The sequence below is a fragment of the Schistocerca gregaria genome, chromosome 4 (assembly GCF_023897955.1).
Source record: "Schistocerca gregaria isolate iqSchGreg1 chromosome 4, iqSchGreg1.2, whole genome shotgun sequence".
Lineage (NCBI taxonomy): Eukaryota > Metazoa > Arthropoda > Insecta > Orthoptera > Acrididae > Schistocerca > Schistocerca gregaria.
In genome coordinates this window covers 551,189,303-551,207,895 of record NC_064923.1, presented here as the reverse complement: position 1 = coordinate 551,207,895, position 18,593 = coordinate 551,189,303, and the positions used below count along the sequence as shown (strand labels likewise).

The window sequence follows — 18,593 nt, the reverse complement described above, 5'->3', positions numbered from 1 at the left end:
AGTTCCAGCTGAAGTGTGGGTGTTTGAAAATCATTATTCTTGTAGTTTTCTTTCGTCTTCTATTTCTTTACATCTGTTTACCAATCACCACTTTCACTTGACCTATCACTGTGCATTTAACAAGCTGTACAATCTTGTGATGGTAGCATGCTGCACATAATTTTTGGTGAAACTCTACCTTACTTTCCATCCCTTTGCTGAATCGACTCTTAAGAGACAAAAAGATGTTTCTAGTGCAGAAAAGTGTATTCTTTCCAGTGGTGCTGGAAAGGACAACTTCTGAAGTGACCTGTTTGCAATACTTGCACCTTAAGTTGGCTCACTTTCTTCAGTTTTATACTTGGCATATGATGTAGCTGATTGAGTACAATCCACAAAAGTCTAAGGCAGGAAGAATATACTGATAACAGTCTTGCTCCAGGTGCTCTTAATGTATGTGCCTAACTTTATGTCCTTTGGATTTTTTTCCTTCCAGACACATCTGACTCCAAAGAAGGCCAAAAAATTCGAGTGCTTTCCTCTGCAGGTTTCTTGGGGTACTCTGAACCATTATGCTGGCTCAGAAAGTGTTTCACACACTGTTTTTCCGATTCAGACAAAAAGTTGTGTATGATCTGAAAACAAGAAGTTCCTGTTCCCCTGTATTAAGAAAGGTTCAAACATAGGGGTTTGCTCACCTTTGCCGCACCCTTGTCAAAGAGCTTCCCAAATGTAGGATCACAGTTTCCAACATAGTGGGTATTACAAGCTCAAATATTGTGTAAGTCAGTTCTATGGTATATCTTCATCCACAGTAAATTTAAACAAAAATCAGATAGGGAAGAGTGGGAAACTTTTGAAAAACGGGATAGAATGACGCCTCTATAGAATTTGTCGTCATAAAACGTTCAATGAAAATAAATAGCTCGCTTCTTTAATCTACAAATACAGAGACCATTTTACAATACATTACTGTTAATGTCATCCCTCTGCACGACAGTCAAGGCACAATGATACTAGAGTTATTTACACAGTATCTACTACTTTAAATAGCATCAGTCCAATTACTCTTCGTGGACGTAGCCTATCTCCTCTGTCGACGACAATTTCTTTCTGATGCTTACGTACTTAGTTCAGCATCCTGTAAGCGAATATTTTGTAATCGACTGGCAGCGCTGAAATGATGCAAAGACTTAGCCAAAGTCAACAAAGACAGCTGTATCTACATCATTCTCGATTTTATGAAGAAACAAGAACAGTCAAGTGTTTCACTGCAATAGTCTGCAGAAGTACATTGGTACACAAATAAAAAATGGGGAGACTCTAGAAACATCAGGTACAAGGTGTTGTGTAATTTTTCTACAACAAAATGTTATCAATGTGGTTTATATGCTGCAAACCCATTGTGAAAGATTTATGCAAATCTGTTATCATCTATGCTATTCTCCAGTCTTATGGAACACTGACCTATTTAGCATCATCCATAATAGTTGTCAGATTTAACTTCTAATGTGTAACAAAAGTCTAACATGTCAGTTTCATTTCACCATATACACTACTGTTAACTAAAAGGTTTATTCTGAAAAACTCCCTACATTGCAGCTAAGACATTCTGCAACATATCCAGGCTTTTCCAAAGAAACTTACTGACTAGCTTGCACTAAACGTGTCATGAGTAGCAAAAACTTAACTGGCAACACCACAGTACAACACATAAGAAACTAAAAGTACTGTTATGTCCAATTTGTGAACACACGCACACAAAAAGGAGTTGCACTGTCAACATGTTCAGGTAATAGATTCAAATTACACTGATGGTATCCATGACATAGCATTCCAGTAACGCATAAAGATGCTCTATGTAACACTGTTGCCTCCCGATCTGCTGAAAAGACAGCTCTCACAATAGAATGTCAGCAGTGTGGATCTCAAATGATGGAATCTGCTGAAAGCTATCTACTGTGAATGGGTATTGAATTACAGGCCTATAAGAAATTGGCTTTTCTTTTAGTGCATTGCACAATACATAAATTTTGCAAGTTGTGACCAATGTCCAATTCTGCAAATAGTACATAGGAAATAGCACATATAACCACTGGGAAACATCTGGATTTTACAGATTATCTTATCAGCAGCACTGGAGAACCTTTCAATACCCTCTGACTGAACTATCATACCTATTATCAGACAGCCTAACAGAGGCGATACCATAAATGAACTCTTCCACATCCAAATATTTTACTGCATACTGCTTCACGACTAAGAACCCTTCTGAAGCCATCTCTTATTTGTCAATGAAAATGAACTACCTGGCATGACATCAAGGTGAATTTCAATTTTCACTTATGAGATTTAAGCAAACAAAAGATAAGAACTTAATTTTAAGCATATTTTGCCACTTAAATTCAGGGTAGGTACTGTAATGACAAGTGTCAATATAGAACAAAAACAGAATGTATGTTATTTCCATCATACCAATTACTTTAATTCTTGGTATAATTCTATACGAAACAAACAGAAGCAAATTTGCTCATTTGTTTTCATTTAATTGTGTCTAACTAGGTTTTATAAAGGTGATCAACCATACATGAACAGTGACTTAACATTGTTTAACTAGGAGTGCCTTGTGAAAATTGAAGAGTGCAGTTACATTGTGTTGACTGCAGTGAGGAAGAAAATGTTCTTCCATGGAAGTGTTGATTACATACTCTCAACATAGCAGCAGAGAGGCAAGCAATGACAACACTGCACACCATGTCATTTTTTCAGGCAAGTTCCGTCCCTATGTACAGCAGCACAATGGTCGTGTCCATGACAGGAAACTCCATGGGAAAATGCTGCCTGACTGCATCCTCATTTCAAACCCAGTACCTGACGTGACGACATGTTGTGCCACTGAGCACATAATTATCCCTTCCGCTTTGGGTATCTAAGAAATTAATCACTCAGTATTGTTCCTGCTACACAGCATACATACAACTAATGTTTCATTATTTGATACCATATCTGGTGTCACAGTTTTGAATGACCAATGGTGTACACACTAGCACAGTCAAGGTCTGTTTAACGCAAGCAGAGTCAGTGAAATTTACATACCTAAGTCTAAATATTCCGATACTCTCTCAAAGTGAATGTATTATGTTCATTTCCACAACAGTACATATTTGATTTCGTCAACTTATCCAATACACTCTTAAAACTATACATACATACACAAATGAACTTTCCAGTATCTACTTTCCAGGCACCAGGATTTTAGGAGGTTCTGAAATTGTCATAATGAAAGTGATGTAACTGATACAGTACTTCATTATACCAGACAATTAATCCAATGGAGTTACAGCATCAGTTTATTTCCTTTCTTGTTACCACATGCTATGGTTCTCTACATTTTTCCTACACAGTTTGTCTTTTTTTGTTTCCTCATACTCTTTATCATGAAAAACTGCAACTTTTAAAGTGCAACTTTTAAAGTGAAACTTTTAACAAGCACAAATGAAACTGGAAAAAAAAAATCACAACTGTTTGCAAAACACAAACCCACAGCATGTGAAAAAATAAAAATAAAATAAACACTTGTGCTGCTACTTCAGAGACCCAGGTCCAGATAAAAGAAGAAAAATTTGTTTTCCACAAGATGCATCAAATCTAAGAGCAAATTCACTTGACAGTAAGATTATCCTAAGGCACATATTCATCACATGAAACGCCATTTTTTCCATTTCTTTGGTTATTCTATTATCAGAACATCATTTTAGACACGTTTTGGTTTCTCTGTGAAGGAATAATGTGAAAAAAAGTCAACATTGTGCAACAAACAATTGTGTCTATATATTTTTTATTTGTCTCATTACATGCAAATTCTTGACACTATTATAAAGCGAAGCAGACAACTTCAAAATAAAAATCACATATACTCAAACTCACTAAAAGCAGTAAGCTGCATATTAACAAGTATGCCCAATGAAATTTGAGTAAGTATATGTGCAAGATCTATCAGCTTGTAAGCTAGGTCTACTTTAACAGCCTCATATCAAAGCCAAGTTAAAGTACAGAGACCATCATACATGTTGTGGATATTTCACCTCTTACATCCATTAACATATAGTAACTGCAATTATGCTTCTCTACGTATGGAACTGTCTTCATCAGGCTGCACTGGAACAAACATGGAAACATTTTCGTGCACGCTATATGACGCAGTCACAATCTACTTTTCGATTACCCATGAAAGACAACAAGGTCTGGAATTACTTATATACTACAGAAATTGCATTATCACCACATTGTTAACCGTAATGTCATTTCATAAATAAAACGACATCCCAAATAAAGCACCTGATGTAGGAGCAATTACTCGATACACTGCTTGCCGCTGAGTGTGCACAAATTCAGAACTGATAATATCAACGAAATGCACCAAAATTCTGTTTTACTAACTTCCAGCGTTTCGTGTGTCAGGATTTTCTTCATCGTAGCTGACTCCCAGCACTACGTGTGTCAGGATTTTCTTCATCGTAGCTGACACTTCTGATGGAGGCTTGAATATAACTGCAAACAGTCCTGTTAAGTTCCAGAAATTCTTTATATTCCCTCTTAACTCTCAATAAATTTGCATCCATTTCTTCTGTAAGAGATATAGAAATTTTGTTACGTATCTCAAAATTTGCCTACTGACACATGTTACTTTTGAAGTACTAGAGGTTACTTACCAAGCTTATCTGTTAAGGCTTTCAGTCTATTCGTTACCATTTCATCATTACCACCGATGGCGCTCATGACGAACGTGTAGTAACAGAATCGAGAAACAAGCTTGAGCTAAAATGGATAAATTAATTAAATTTACAAAATAACTCCCCAAAAACTTTTTATGTGACATTGTAGGCAAAAGAAAGAGAACCCTTCTTATAAACGCAGGTATACAATCGGGACCCACCTTTCAAGTTGCAGATATGCGGCACGAAACCTCACTACCGAAACACAGATGTACTGAAACGCCTTCCCACTTCGCTATTTCGCAAAACTATGTTCAATGATCAATCGATAACTTCGCGGTTGTTCTCACATACAGACATACAGCACACATAAATTCAACGGCAAAGACGTTAAGGTTGACTTCCATATATATATGATCTATGATCGTGATGGAGTTGCCACATTGTCACATGGCAGTAGTACCTATTGTCATTCTTCTGCTTATGACTTTAAAGTGATAATGTTTCTTTTTCTTTTTAATAAACATGGTCAACAGTTTTATTGCACACGAATATATTAATCGATACACAACAGGAAGTGGTACTCAATTCCACCTGTAAGTTACATAAGCTTTAATATATGTCAAAGGAAATAGTGTTTGGGAAATGTTATAAAAAGACATGTAAAATATTTTCAGTTTTCCTCACTCAAGTCCAGAACTTTTAATGAAATGGATTTACGCATTACGAAGCCATTACTGAACTCTGTAACCGGCGCATGTCAACAGTGTTCGCGCTCTGACTGGCAGGAGCACTGTGCGGCGCTTTCTCCAGGCTGCAGCGTGCGCTCCATGAGTTAATAATTTGCTTTGACTTTTTTAGTAGTCCTGTTACTGTTTTCCTCATTTAGTTACCAAAAATTGGTAATATTTGGTGCATTGGAAATGTTTAATAATGTTTTTCCTACTGTTATGTGAGCTTAAAAAAAACTTCAAGTATAAATAAAGTGTTGAACAGAATTATGCATCATGCGTATTCTCGCTGCGGACAAGAACACGATAACGAGATCGCAAGTACAACACACATAACTTGCGACAACATCATCGAAACGTAGCATCATTTGTAGCTCTCATTTTACAAAAGACAGCTACATGTTTCCACCAGGAGCTGATGGATGGCTGCTGAAGTATGACGCTATCCAAAGTTCATTCAGTTTTCCAGGCCATTTTCAAGTGAAATTCAATCGGAAAGGCAAATTGTTCGGAATAAACCATCCGTTTCTGAGGTAAAAACCACGTATTTAACTAGCAACAAGAGTACATCTTGCTGTTAATATATCGTTCTGAATTTGTAGTAGCTCATAATTGTTGCTAAGTGATACTTTTAATTTTGTTTCAGGAAATGAATAAGATCCAAACGACAATTACTTCGTGTAAAACCGATGGCAATCATGAGAAGTGTGATGCAAGTATTAAGATGGATGTCTCTCATAGAACTGTGACCCTTAGAAAAAAGTGGGACATTTGCAGATGAAACTTGAGTGGCATGAAAAGAAGGTGGAAACAATTACATAATTGATTACAGTGGTGAAAAAAGGAAACTGTGCAAATGACAACCGGGAAAGTGTTCTTAGAGAACGTTTTAGTGGTTTTCTTTATACTTCACAGTTACTGAGTTGAAAAACAGTGGTGCAAAGAAGAAATCCATTTTGTACCCTAAGATAACCAAATAATTTGCCCTCATTCTGTATTTCTGTTCTCCTAGGGCATGTAGAGTTGACATCCTATGTTTATTTTGCCCCTTTCCAGCATTCTTCGTGGTTTGATGTTATCAGTAAATTATGAACCTGGTTGTCTACAAAAGGTTTTCAACTATCTCAGACATAAGACCAGTGACAAACGGTACCTAAAAGTGTGTGCACTTACATTTGATATAATGTCTAGTGGGAAACAGCTTGTGTGGGACAAGAACAAAACAATGTATGCAGTCTGTATTGATCTGGGAAACATTGTGAATACAGACGCAGAAGAACTGCCTACTGACAGATAGTGTCATATACTGAAAAGTTTAAGTGCCCAATTGCATATTGCTTTGTGAATAAACTGACATCAGATGTAATGTATGTATGTATACATTAAACGGGGGACCTAGAAACGACGGTGAGGCTTCGTCCCACCGTAGCCATCAGTGGTTCACAAGCCCACCCACCCCACTACCGCCGCACACAAAACCCAGTGTTATTGTGCGGTTCGGCGCCCAGTCATCCTCCCAAGAACGTCTCATACCAGACAAGTGTAGCCCCGAATGTTTATGTTGTAGAATAATTATGGTGGACACGTATATGGAAATTGTGTGTGCGCAGCAATCCCTGACACAGTGCAACTGAGGCAGAATAAGCGGAACCAGACCGAATTCGCCAAGGTAGATGGAAAATAATATTAAAACCATCCACAGGCTGGCTGGTACACCGGGTCTCGACACTAATCTGCCAAGGGGATTCGTGACGGGAACCAGCATGCCTTAACGCTCAGGAAGCAGCACATTAGAGCGCACGGCTAGCGGGGCGGGCTATCAGATGTAATGAATGAAATTTTGAGAGTTTGTATACTGAAACGGTTGTCTTTATGAGGTTAGTGACATGAGATGGTGCTGCTGTCAATATTCAGACACTGAAAAATTTTGAATGGTTACTGAAGCTAGAAAATTTTGCCCTTACTTTAAGAATCTTGCCAGTGACAGTAATGTTCATGCAAGCCTTGATTCATGCCATATGCTGAAATAAATTTGTAATACTTTATCTCAAAAAAAATTATCAACTGTGTAGCTGGAGATGTGAAGTGGGACTTTATTTTAAAGTTACATTGCCTGCAATAGTAAATCTTTAAAATTTGCCAATGCATTCTCTGGTTCATACATGAATTTCTTTAATAAGAATATGAATGTCTTTTTAGCAGCCCAGACAATGAACTCCAATGATGCTGATGAATTTCTAGGGAGTTCCCAGCATCCTAGATATTCAGTTTTGTATGGTAAATTGCTGAGTAGTGAAACAACGCTTCAGATATTTATTTGCTAGGAGAATACTTGCACCAAACACATCAAAAAATATTTATAAGGGAATATATAGAGCCTGTTTACCTGATCCATTGCGTTTTTTACCTAAACTGCAACTGTAGAATTCGTCAGAATTTTTGATGAACTGCAACTCTAGGAGTCTTTATGCTAAGGGCTTTAAACAACCACTGAGAGCTGAAAATTGGACAGAATTTCTTTCTTGTGCAGGAAACTTCCTTCAGACATTAAGTATTGATAGTGTATGTGCATTAGTACAGCCACAAAAACATTTGTGCTAGGATTTTTTATGTTTATATAAGGTGTCAGAAAACTCTATCAGGAGTTTCTGTTTTGGGATACTGAACTTCTAAAGTATTTTTTTGAGATACAACCTCTCACAAGATCATCTAGAACTCCTTTTTTCCCTTCATCAGTTCTAGGTTTGGGGAACAATAATACCATGACATCACAGTTTCAGCCTGCTCTGAGAAAAATGCTGCTGAAGAACAAAGTAACTGCAAGTGTCAAGAGTAATGTAGATGACAGTGAAAAAGTGAGCTCTTTCAGTGTTCTTGAATTGAAATGCCATAAGAAGCAGAATCATAAGTTCACTGATGATAGTGAAAATACTAGTTACTTTGAGGCTCTTGATTCAGCATTACGTAGTGAATACCAGGATGATATTTATTATATATCAAGATAACTCGTGAAAAAGATTATGCAAATGTTAACTAACATGTGCTGAATACAAAGAACTTACTGTTATTCCATACATGACCAAATGATCAAACTTACTGCAAGTCTCTTGTATCAGATTCACCTGCCTTTACTATGCAGGTTGACACAGGTAGTTGCTTCACCCATCTGTGTTAACATTAAGGATTTTTCATCCTGTTTTCAGCTGAAATAAGTAACAAAGCAAAGGTTTAGCAGTTTCGTTTGGTATTGAGGTGTACAGAACTTGTCTCGTTATGTGTAGAGAAAATGCACTTTGTGTCACGTGTTGTTGTGTGAAAGTTTGCCAAGTATCTGATGAAGTAATTATAAGACCTTTTCCAGTCAATGCTTTGGTCACTTTGTATTGCTGTATAGTTTTGTCATTCTGGAAATAAAATGTGAAAAGTAACAGCAAAACATATTTTGCACAGAGGTAAGATTTTTGAGAAGAATAATGTATCGGCAGCTTTAGCGGCACTACGGAAATTATATATGCAAACACAGCAGAATAACTGCGAAATTGCTTAGCAAGGAAAGATTGGAAGGTACAAGACATTAGTCAGCTATAAACTAAACACACACAGCATCAATAATGTACTAAGTGGCAATTGTATTTTTCTTATGTAGCAGACCTGTTTGACACCATGAACCAGTTTAACATTGCGATTGTGACGTTACACCTCATTGTATTGTTTCGTGTAGTAGTCTCTCCAGCTTAGTATTGAGCTCACTGCCCTATTCTCAGCAGTAGCCAACTTTTCTGAGGGAACATCCTCCTGTCTCGCTGTAAAAGCATTCAACAGCAATTTTCCTCAATGTGTAATACCATCTGGCATGAGAGTCATATCTTTGTCAAATATCTTTTATAAAAGATACCTCTTTGACGATGTATTGGGGTATTACCATCACACATTCAATAATATTGTCAAATCGATAATACATTGACATCGTGAGGGCGCATATTGATATATTTTCAGTCCTAGAAATACTGACGACCAGTATTTGTGGTTCCAGATATAGTCACTTTTGTCAATGCATACTGGACATGTGAAGTCGAGTAGGTCCATTGACAGAGGGACAATATTCAACACTGAGATACTGACAACTTCATGCAAGCCAAATGCTGGTAGTGTGTACTGTTTACGTTTTCAGGACTTTCATTGTGCATATCATACACCAGATTCAAGTTTCAAGTACTCTTTTAAGACCAATTCACACTTCCCATCACATCACATTAAAACATATTTCAAATGGTGAGACCCACACAGGTCGTCAACTCACGTCAGTGTTTCTTGGGAAGCCAGTTCCACGGTGCGGTTTGTGGAGGCAACGGTATTGTCGTCTGCTAACAAGGGAACTAATTTATTTTCCCTGCACTCAGTCATGTTGTGGTAGTGGATTCTGTGCTTCTGTTTCTTCTTAATCTTCCATCATGATTTGACTACTTTTCCATTGAGTGTTATTCCACAAACGAGACCAGATATTTGGAAGTGAAGAATGATTTTTGTTTTACAATAACAGAACAGAGCTGGTGCCTACACTTTGTGTACATTAATTAATATTTTATGTGAAAAAGTCATCTCTATTGAAGCAGAAACAAGCTGTTGTTTGTGACATTAGTTGATATTTAGGTAAAAAACGCAATGGATAAGGTAAACAGGCTCTATGTATTCCCTTATAAATATTTTTTGGTGTGTTTGGTGCAAGTATTCTCCTAGCAAATAAATATCTGAAGCATTGTTTCACTTCTCAGCAATTTACCATACAAAACTAGTGAAAACCTTTATGAAGAGTACTTAATAAACTATATCACTGTTAGTTCCTCAATTCAGACACTACACTCCAACTTTTTATATCATGAATTTTTTAAAGAGCGCAACATGATAGTTAATGAGAATGAGGAACTGAGTTTGTAAGACCGTTGAGAGTGTCCATACTTAGACTTTTTTTGCACAGGGATGACGTAGAGATCAAAGAGTTTACATATGAAATATGTAGCCACTGATTCACTATTCACATCATCCCATCCCAAATTTCAACAGTGCTTGGGTCTGAAATGTATGCAGTACCCAAAACGAGTTGTGACTTGCTGTTGTTGAAGGGATGGGCAGTGGTGCTGGAGACTAAGTATGTCCAGTGTTCTCATAGAGTTACACATAGGTGGCATCTTGGTATTAGCTGTGGTGGAGGCTGCCTTCAATCTGTTGATGGATATTGTGGTAAGAGGGCCATTGATATTGACATCAACCGTTTTGTTGCAGTGTGCCAATACCGTGTATGGACTATCATATGGTGGTTGGAGACGTTTGCGAATAGAATTGTGTCAGATGAAAACCTGTGTGCATGACATTAAATCACAGAAAACGAATGTAGCTGGACAGATGTTCTTGTGACGTTGCAGAATGGGGCTTGTAGATCTGCAAGCAAAGTCGGTGCGCAAAGTCCAAGGCTTCGGTACTGTTAGAAGCGTCAGTAAAGAAATCTCCCAGCAGTCTAAGTGTCTGCCTATACACTAATTCAATTATTGTTGCACTGAGCTATTTGAAAATTGTCCACCAGCCCAACAGAACAATAGTTAGGCTGTCAGTCGAATGCACTGTGGCAAGCCATCCGAGAGAGGCCTTTAACTGCCGATGAAGCCATTCAAAAGGACCATTAGCAAAAGGGTGGTAGGTGCAGGCTCGAATATGGCTCATGTTGAACAATGCTGAAAATGTTTTAAAGTGATGTGACTCGAATTGCTTGCCCTGATTAGCAATTACTCGAACAGGAATGCCGAAGTGTGGGATCCACTCTTGGAATAAGGTCATGATTACATTTTCTGACATTATGTCTGTCATAGGATAAGTTTTAGGCCAAGGAGAGAGACAGTCAGTTGGTGCAAGGCAGTAGTGGTCCCCTTCAGATGGTGCCAAAGGACCAGTGACATCGATGCACACTTGTTCACTTGCACACTTGTTGACTCGGTGGGGCATAGGTACCATGCAGCGCCAGTATGTGCTGAGTTAATTTGTTGTGCTGACAAGCGTTGCACTGGTGAATACGTACACTACAACCTTTCTCCATGCTTGGCGAAATAAATGATGAAATTACTTTAAAGCAGTATGACTCGAATTCCTTGTTCCAATCAGCAGTGACATGAACAGGAATGCCAAAGAGTGGGAAGCACTTAAGGAAGCTGACCTTGACTACAGCTGGTGCCATTGTTTGTTTCATGGAATAGACTCCAAGCCAATGAGAGAAACGGTCAGTTACTGCAGGCAATATTGATACCCTTTCTATGGTGCTTAAGCTCCGATGAGGTAATTGCACATATGTTGAAACTGTTGACTTGGTGAGGCGAAGGTACCAAGTGGACCATTGTGTGCCAAGATACTATTTTGTGCTGGCAAGCAAAGCGTTTCACTGATGAACAAATGCCCTACAATCTTTCTAGATGTTTGGTTAAATAAAGGCCATCTTCGCCAGTCTTACAGTAGCACTCACTTCTGGATGAGAGATCCTGCAAAGAGATAATGTTGTTTGTTTCCAAGGGCCTGTCGTAACGAATGGTCGCTCTTGTGGAGCTGATACGTCGCATTATAGAGCTACATTCGAGCTCAGTATCCAGATGCATCGTAATTTTCACTTTAAAGATGCTTCAAGGCATGTGTTCATTCACTGTCTCCTTCTTAGGCATTGACAAGTGCTATGAATTCAAGGTGCTTCAATACGGCGTCAGTGCAGGATAGTAAATCTGCTGCTAAATTCTGTTCAATTTCAACATGCTGCTAGTCCATAGTAAATTGTGCAATGAAGTGCATGCAGATACTGTAGCTGATGCGGTGATGCCTAAAATGCCTGCCTTCAAACATGTGCCTAAACATTTTGATTGAGGCGCAGGCCACATTAGGTAGCAAGCATATGTTGACCAATATGGTTGTGAAGGTGATAATTTCTTGTTGAAGAGAATTAGAGTTTTCCAGTCGTTTTGCACACATTGTTGTTTCATGGCTCCTGTTGCAACTTGTGATGCATTTCCTATAACGGCAAGAAGTGCATCAGGAAGATGCTGACCTAGCAAAGCAGCCTCTGCAAGAGCAGCTTTTACTTTGCCCAAGGATGCTTTCTTTTTATCAAACCACAGTAGTGTGGCTCCAACCTTTAGCTTTTAGCATTTCATTGACAGGTGCTGCCAACAATGCATGTCGGTTCTCAAAATGGTGGTAAAAATTTGTCAAGCGCACTTGAGGCAATTCTTATACTGTAGTGGACTGGGGAAACTGAGATACAGCTTGAAGCGGCGGAATTCCTTGTGCATTGATAAGGTGCCCTAAAAATGTTACTTCTGTCACTTCGAAGTACCATGTTCTTGTAGAGTAGTGAATAGACTGTAGATGTGTTAGATGTTCAGCCTCTCTACATGACATTAGAAACTGGTCATAAATTTAGATGTAACGAAAGTCTAAGCCCACAGTTACTTCATCTCTTATGTGCTTTAAAGTCTGGGTGGCATTGGACAGCCCAAATGTCATTCACACAAATTCCTTAAGTCTGACTGGAATGCAAACAGCAGTTCTGGGTATATGTTCCAGTGCAATTGACATATGATAAAAAGTAAGCACAATGTCGATCCTGCAGAAAATAGACTTACAGTGAAAGTTCATAGCAAAGTTTTTGATACGTGGCATAGGATGTACTGTTCTGGTAGTAATCTGATGTTAGTCACCACTTGGGCGCGGCCCATTATTATTTTTGTGAACTATTTGGAGTGGAAAGGCCCAGCTATTATTTATTAGAGGGACATGCTCTTGCAGTGGTGTGTGTTGGATGCTGCTTGACGGTCATTGTAATGATGATGCGCTAACAGCAGTTTTTCTGCAGTCATGACACACTCTGTGAGAGTGCAAAATCGTAATCCTACAGCTCGAATGGACAGTTGCTGTGTTAAGTAGAAATGAGGTAGAAAGGGCAAATAGCCCTGGGATGTGGCGGCTCTAATTTTCTTGCAGGAATGAAGCATGTTGTATGTCTGGAGAAAGATGGAAGCAGCACGTGAAGTCGATTCCTATTACCAGATCCATGATGTCTATTATGTAAAACGTCAATCTGAGTTGGTGATGAGGCATCAATTGTAAGATGCACGTGATTTTTGAATTGACATTTACGTGAAGTTGTAGTACTGACGTTTTGGTGAATGTCGATGTGCTCTCCAGTGATATTGAGCTAATGTCGGATCTAGTGTCTATTAAAAATAGCTTTCTTGAATTGAGGTTGGCCATGCATGTGGTCGAGAGGGGTGGGTAGTTTGAGTCACCCATAGTGACTGTCTGTGATTTGATAGTATGATGCAAGCCAGTGCATCTATGGCAGTTCATGTCTAGAGTTTGCAATCGTGCAAGGTGCGTGACAGTTATTTACAAAGGCGCCAAAGTGACAATGCAACCAGCATAACTGCTGCCTTGAGGTGTCTGCGGTGCCTGCAGCCTCATTGCCAGGTAACACCTACATGATGCGTAGGCAGCTTGTTGGTCGTTTCGGAAGAAGGGGTTAGGGGGCGTGTTGTCCTCTTGATGTGTAATATGGAAGATCAGGTGGTCAGGTCAGCCAGGTAGTTGTCCAGGGATTGTTACGTGCTGTCAGCCAGATTCATCTGTTTCTCCAGGGGTTCACATTTGTGTGATATCACTACGAGTAGCAATGTGAAAATTTAACATTCCAGAGATTCCAGAGTGCAGCATCCAACATGAGGTTAATGTCAAGTGCAACCAAAGGTGGGATGACCACTCAATTGTTTGTCATAGATAGCTTGTTTTAGCTGTTGCTTGGGATTCTGTGAGAATTGTTGAAACAGAGTGGATTTGGCTGCATCACACTTATTGTAAGTTGGCGGGTATCATCATCTGAAATGCCTAATAAACTAAATACATACTCATGTGAATAAGACAATCAACCAGTTGCAATAAATGGTGGTATTCAATTAACTATAACCATGGTTTCAGACCGTTTTCTTCAGAAGGAAAATATAAAACTTTGCATTAGCAAACAGCCAAGTAAAACGATCTAACATACCTACACAAAATGTGTTGGTAACGATCTGTACATACATTTGTATAGGTTTAGGCCCCTAAAATCAAGGGCTTGCCAAATCAGGAAAATCCATCACATAAAAATTCAGAACATGTTAAGTGGTTCATGATAATTCATGATGGATGTGACGATCGTTGTTGACATATTTCATATAGGGATGTTAGAGTGCTTTACTAACTGACTGTTTGCTAATGTGAAGTTTCTGTCTTGTCCTTCTGAAGAAGATAGGTTTAAATCCATTGGAACCATGCTTAATGTTAACTGAATACCACCATTTATTGTAACTGGTCAGCTGTCTTATTAACCTGCTATTCTGAAACAGTTGCTCTAGTGCAGCCAGGTTCGAAACACACACTCGACACTGGCGAACAAAAAAGTGAGTTTTTCTGGTCGAGACGGTGACAGTTTGTATTGGGAGCTTAGCCTGTAAGGTAGGTAGTGGCTGCAATGTGGCTCAGTTATCGTAGGCTGAGCCGACATTGGCAATGAGAGATGTTGCTGAGATCACAGTGTGGTAGGTAACGTGGCTCCAGAGATGTCATAATACCCGTCCAACTGTGTAAGCACACATAAAATGGGCAAATCTCTTTTCACATTACTTGGTACAGATGTAGTAGTTGATATATGAAGCATATCACGGTTTGAAATAAGATCTGCTTTCAGATTTTGTGCACACTATTGTGAATTTGCGGTAGATTCCTGTTCAAAGTCCAGCAACAAGTTGTCTGTTGGCTGCCATTATGGTAACATAGTAGGAGTCATGGTGGTTGGTAATGTTCCACTTGTAGCTATGGTAAACACGTGTTCTATCACAGGTCGATGATCCACACAATGACTGCACTGTTGGTATACTTCAACCGCATTAATATCATATGCAATGTTCCATGGAACTGGCAGAGCTGTATTCACAGCAATGTATGGCTTTATTGTTAATGCACATTAAAACATTCCATATAAAAACTTGCATTATGTGTTTCTTTGTTGATGTGGGGTCAAAACTGTGGAAGTATTTCCCTACTGGATTACAGGAAACATCCAAATAGTGGAGTCGAGATGGTTGATAGTTAACATACTTTATTACCAAAGTGTGACACTTCAGCATGTCTAGGTCGTATCGTCATATAATGACACAGAATGGAGCGCTGTCTTTGACTCACCCACAGGTATTCCTCTGTTCTCTGGACAGCGAAGAGTGTCACCTTCGATATCCCCAGACATCGAAGGATTAGTTAGATAACACAGAATATTGGTTTGTGAAAAAATATAATACATGTCACACATAATAGTAATGATAATGCAGCATGTCATTCTCAATGGAGAGAAGTCTTACAAAGTAAGAGTGATTTCAGGTGTGCCACAGGGGAGTGTCATAGGACCGTTGCTATTCACAATATACATAAATGACCTGGTGGATGACATCGGAAGTTCACTGAGGCTTTTTTCAGATGAAGCTGTGATGTATCGAGAGGTTGCAACAATGAAAAATTGTACTGAAATGCAGGAGGACCTGCAGCGAATTGACACATGGTGCAGGGAATGGCAATTGAATCTCAATGTAGACAAGTGTAATGTGCTGCGAATACATAGAAAGATATATGCCTTATCATTTAGCTACAAAATAGCAGGTCAGCAACTGGAAGCAGTTAATTGCATAAAATATCTGGGAGTACGCATTCGGAGTGATTTAAAATGGAATGATCATATTAAGTTGATAGTTGGTGAAGCAGATGCCAGACTGAGATTCACTGGAAGAATCCTAAGGAAATGCAATCCGAAAACAAAGGAAGTAGGTTACAGTATGCTTGTTCGCCCACTGCTTGAATACTGCTCAACAGTGTGGGATCCGTACCAGATAGGGTTGATAGAAGAGATAGAGAAGATCCAACGGAGAGCAGCGCGCTTCGTTACAGGATCATTTAGTAATTGCGAAAGCGTTACGGAGATGATAGATAAACTCCAGTGGAAGACTCTGCAGGAGAGACGCTCAGTAGCTCGGTACGGGCTTTTGTTAAAGTTTCGAGAACATACCTTCACCGAAGAGTCAAACAGTTTATTGCTTCCTCCTACGTATATCTCTCGAAGAGGCCATGAGGATAAAATCAGAGAGATTAGAGCCCACACAGAAGCATACCGACACTCCTTCTTTCCACGAACAATACGAGACTGGAATAGAAGGGAGAACCGATAGAGGTATTTAGGGTGCCCTCCGCCACACACCGTCAGGTGGCTTGCGGAGTATGGATGTAGATGTAGATAATGAAAATATCTAACAGCCCATATAACACTTTCAAAATATATTTTTCCTCCTTTTTATCTTTTTCTGGAAAAACTTACTCCCACACCTAAGCCATAGGTAACACTAATATCTCACCCTCATTCTGGGCTCAACAAATCACTTGTTTTAGAGGAATCCTGCCTTAGTTTCCCAGGCTGGCTAATGGAGTGTTAAAGTGCCCAAATATGGTCCTAACTGTTAAGAATATTTATTTAGTGAAAGGTAAATAAATACAAATGGCTCTGTGTTTACAAAGTGAACATATTCTTGGCACAGAACTAACTGATGAACTGTTGTGCAGTAAGTGTATAATATTATGATTATAAAGAATCTGACTCAATTGCACAGATGAAATCGAATCCTCTACGAGGTCCTTAAATTATTTAGATCTAACCTTGACTATAGTGAACAGCCACATTGCTTTTAATATATATCGAAAAAATACATAGTATGGTAACATTATTCTTGCTGACTCTGCACATCCGCAAGCCCAAAAAATGGCGGCCTTCTCTCATTCAAGTCTACATTGTGCCATGGCTACCCCCCTTTCCCCGGAGGCGCTAGAAACGGAATTAGTTATGCTGGAAACTATTGCTAAAAATAATGGTTACAATTCACACTTAGTAAGACGAATGTACAGTAAGAAAATAAATAAAAACAATAATACGACTTCCACATTAGGTGATGCAGTAGATGACGAACCAATGGCAATTATATCTGTTCCTTTCATAGGTAAAATAAGTGATACATTTACCTAAAACATATGGATTTAGAGTATCCTTCTCTACTGATAATAGTTTGAAAAAGAACCTAATCCAATCTTTACAATTGTCTGGTGATAAACTTTCTCAGTCTGGGGTTTACAAAATCACCTGTGGTAACCGTCCGAAATCGAAATATTATATCGGTCAAACAGGTCGAACTCTAGCTACTAGATATAAAAAACAAATTAGAAGAAATAGAGATGTTTAAACATCTGTGGTGTGACAAAGGCTGTGAGGGCCGGATGTGAGTCGTGCTTCGGTACCTCAGATGTTAGAGCACTTGCCAGCTAAAGGCAAAGGTCCCAAGTTCAAGTCTCGGTCGGGCACACAGTTTTAATCTGCCAGGAAGTTTCTGTCATACTGATTTGAGCCTTTTCTGGTCAATAGCGCGTAGAATTTAATATAGTAACTTTACACACTTATCCAAGCGAAGTCATCAAATACTATCACTGACCCCAAGTAATTGAAAAATGGGTTATTTTTCCCCATATTTTTAGCCTGCTTCTAGCTGACAGTATTTTGTCTGTCCTGCTTGCATGTGTTTTGACCATCCATGGAATGTGCTATCCCACATATATAGTTCCTGCCTATCCACGTTTTATAGCTCTATAAAATCGTCCTCGAGCTAGGACATTATATAAACACAAGCATTAACTTCCTGTGCCTTTGACCTAGCCATTGGATCACTTTCATAACACATTTTCTGCCAATCACATGGAAGAAGACTATTTCTCAATTTGCACATGCGCGTTCCTTTCCAACATTCTCACAGGCCACCTGATGGTCCCCTCTCAGTTTACCTGAGAGCCCGTCGTCCACCGAACGTTGGATGGGGTGAGGAAGCATGCTTCTGATGTTTGAGCTAAGTACAGCTATTGATATGCCACACACTAACTGTTTATTTGACATTTTATGCGAGCCATTTGCCATTTTGGGCGTTCTGTATTAATGTTGGACTTTGCTTCTTTAGGCAATTTGTAGTTTTGGCCGTGCAGTTCTAGGCTCTACAGTCTGGAACCGCTAGACCACTACGGTCGCAGG

The 18,593-nt window shown here is 39.0% G+C and overlaps 1 long non-coding RNA gene across 1 annotated transcript; it reads right to left on the bottom strand.

The window, feature by feature from the left end:
- Nucleotides 1–889: 889 nt before the first annotated feature.
- LOC126266897 (uncharacterized) lies at nt 890–5,088 on the bottom strand. Its single transcript, XR_007548943.1, has 3 exons — nt 4,916–5,088; nt 4,692–4,797; nt 890–4,606 (listed from the first exon to the last, which is right to left on the bottom strand). It is a non-coding gene; the product is annotated as an uncharacterized LOC126266897 (long non-coding RNA).
- Nucleotides 5,089–18,593: the final 13,505 nt, after the last annotated feature.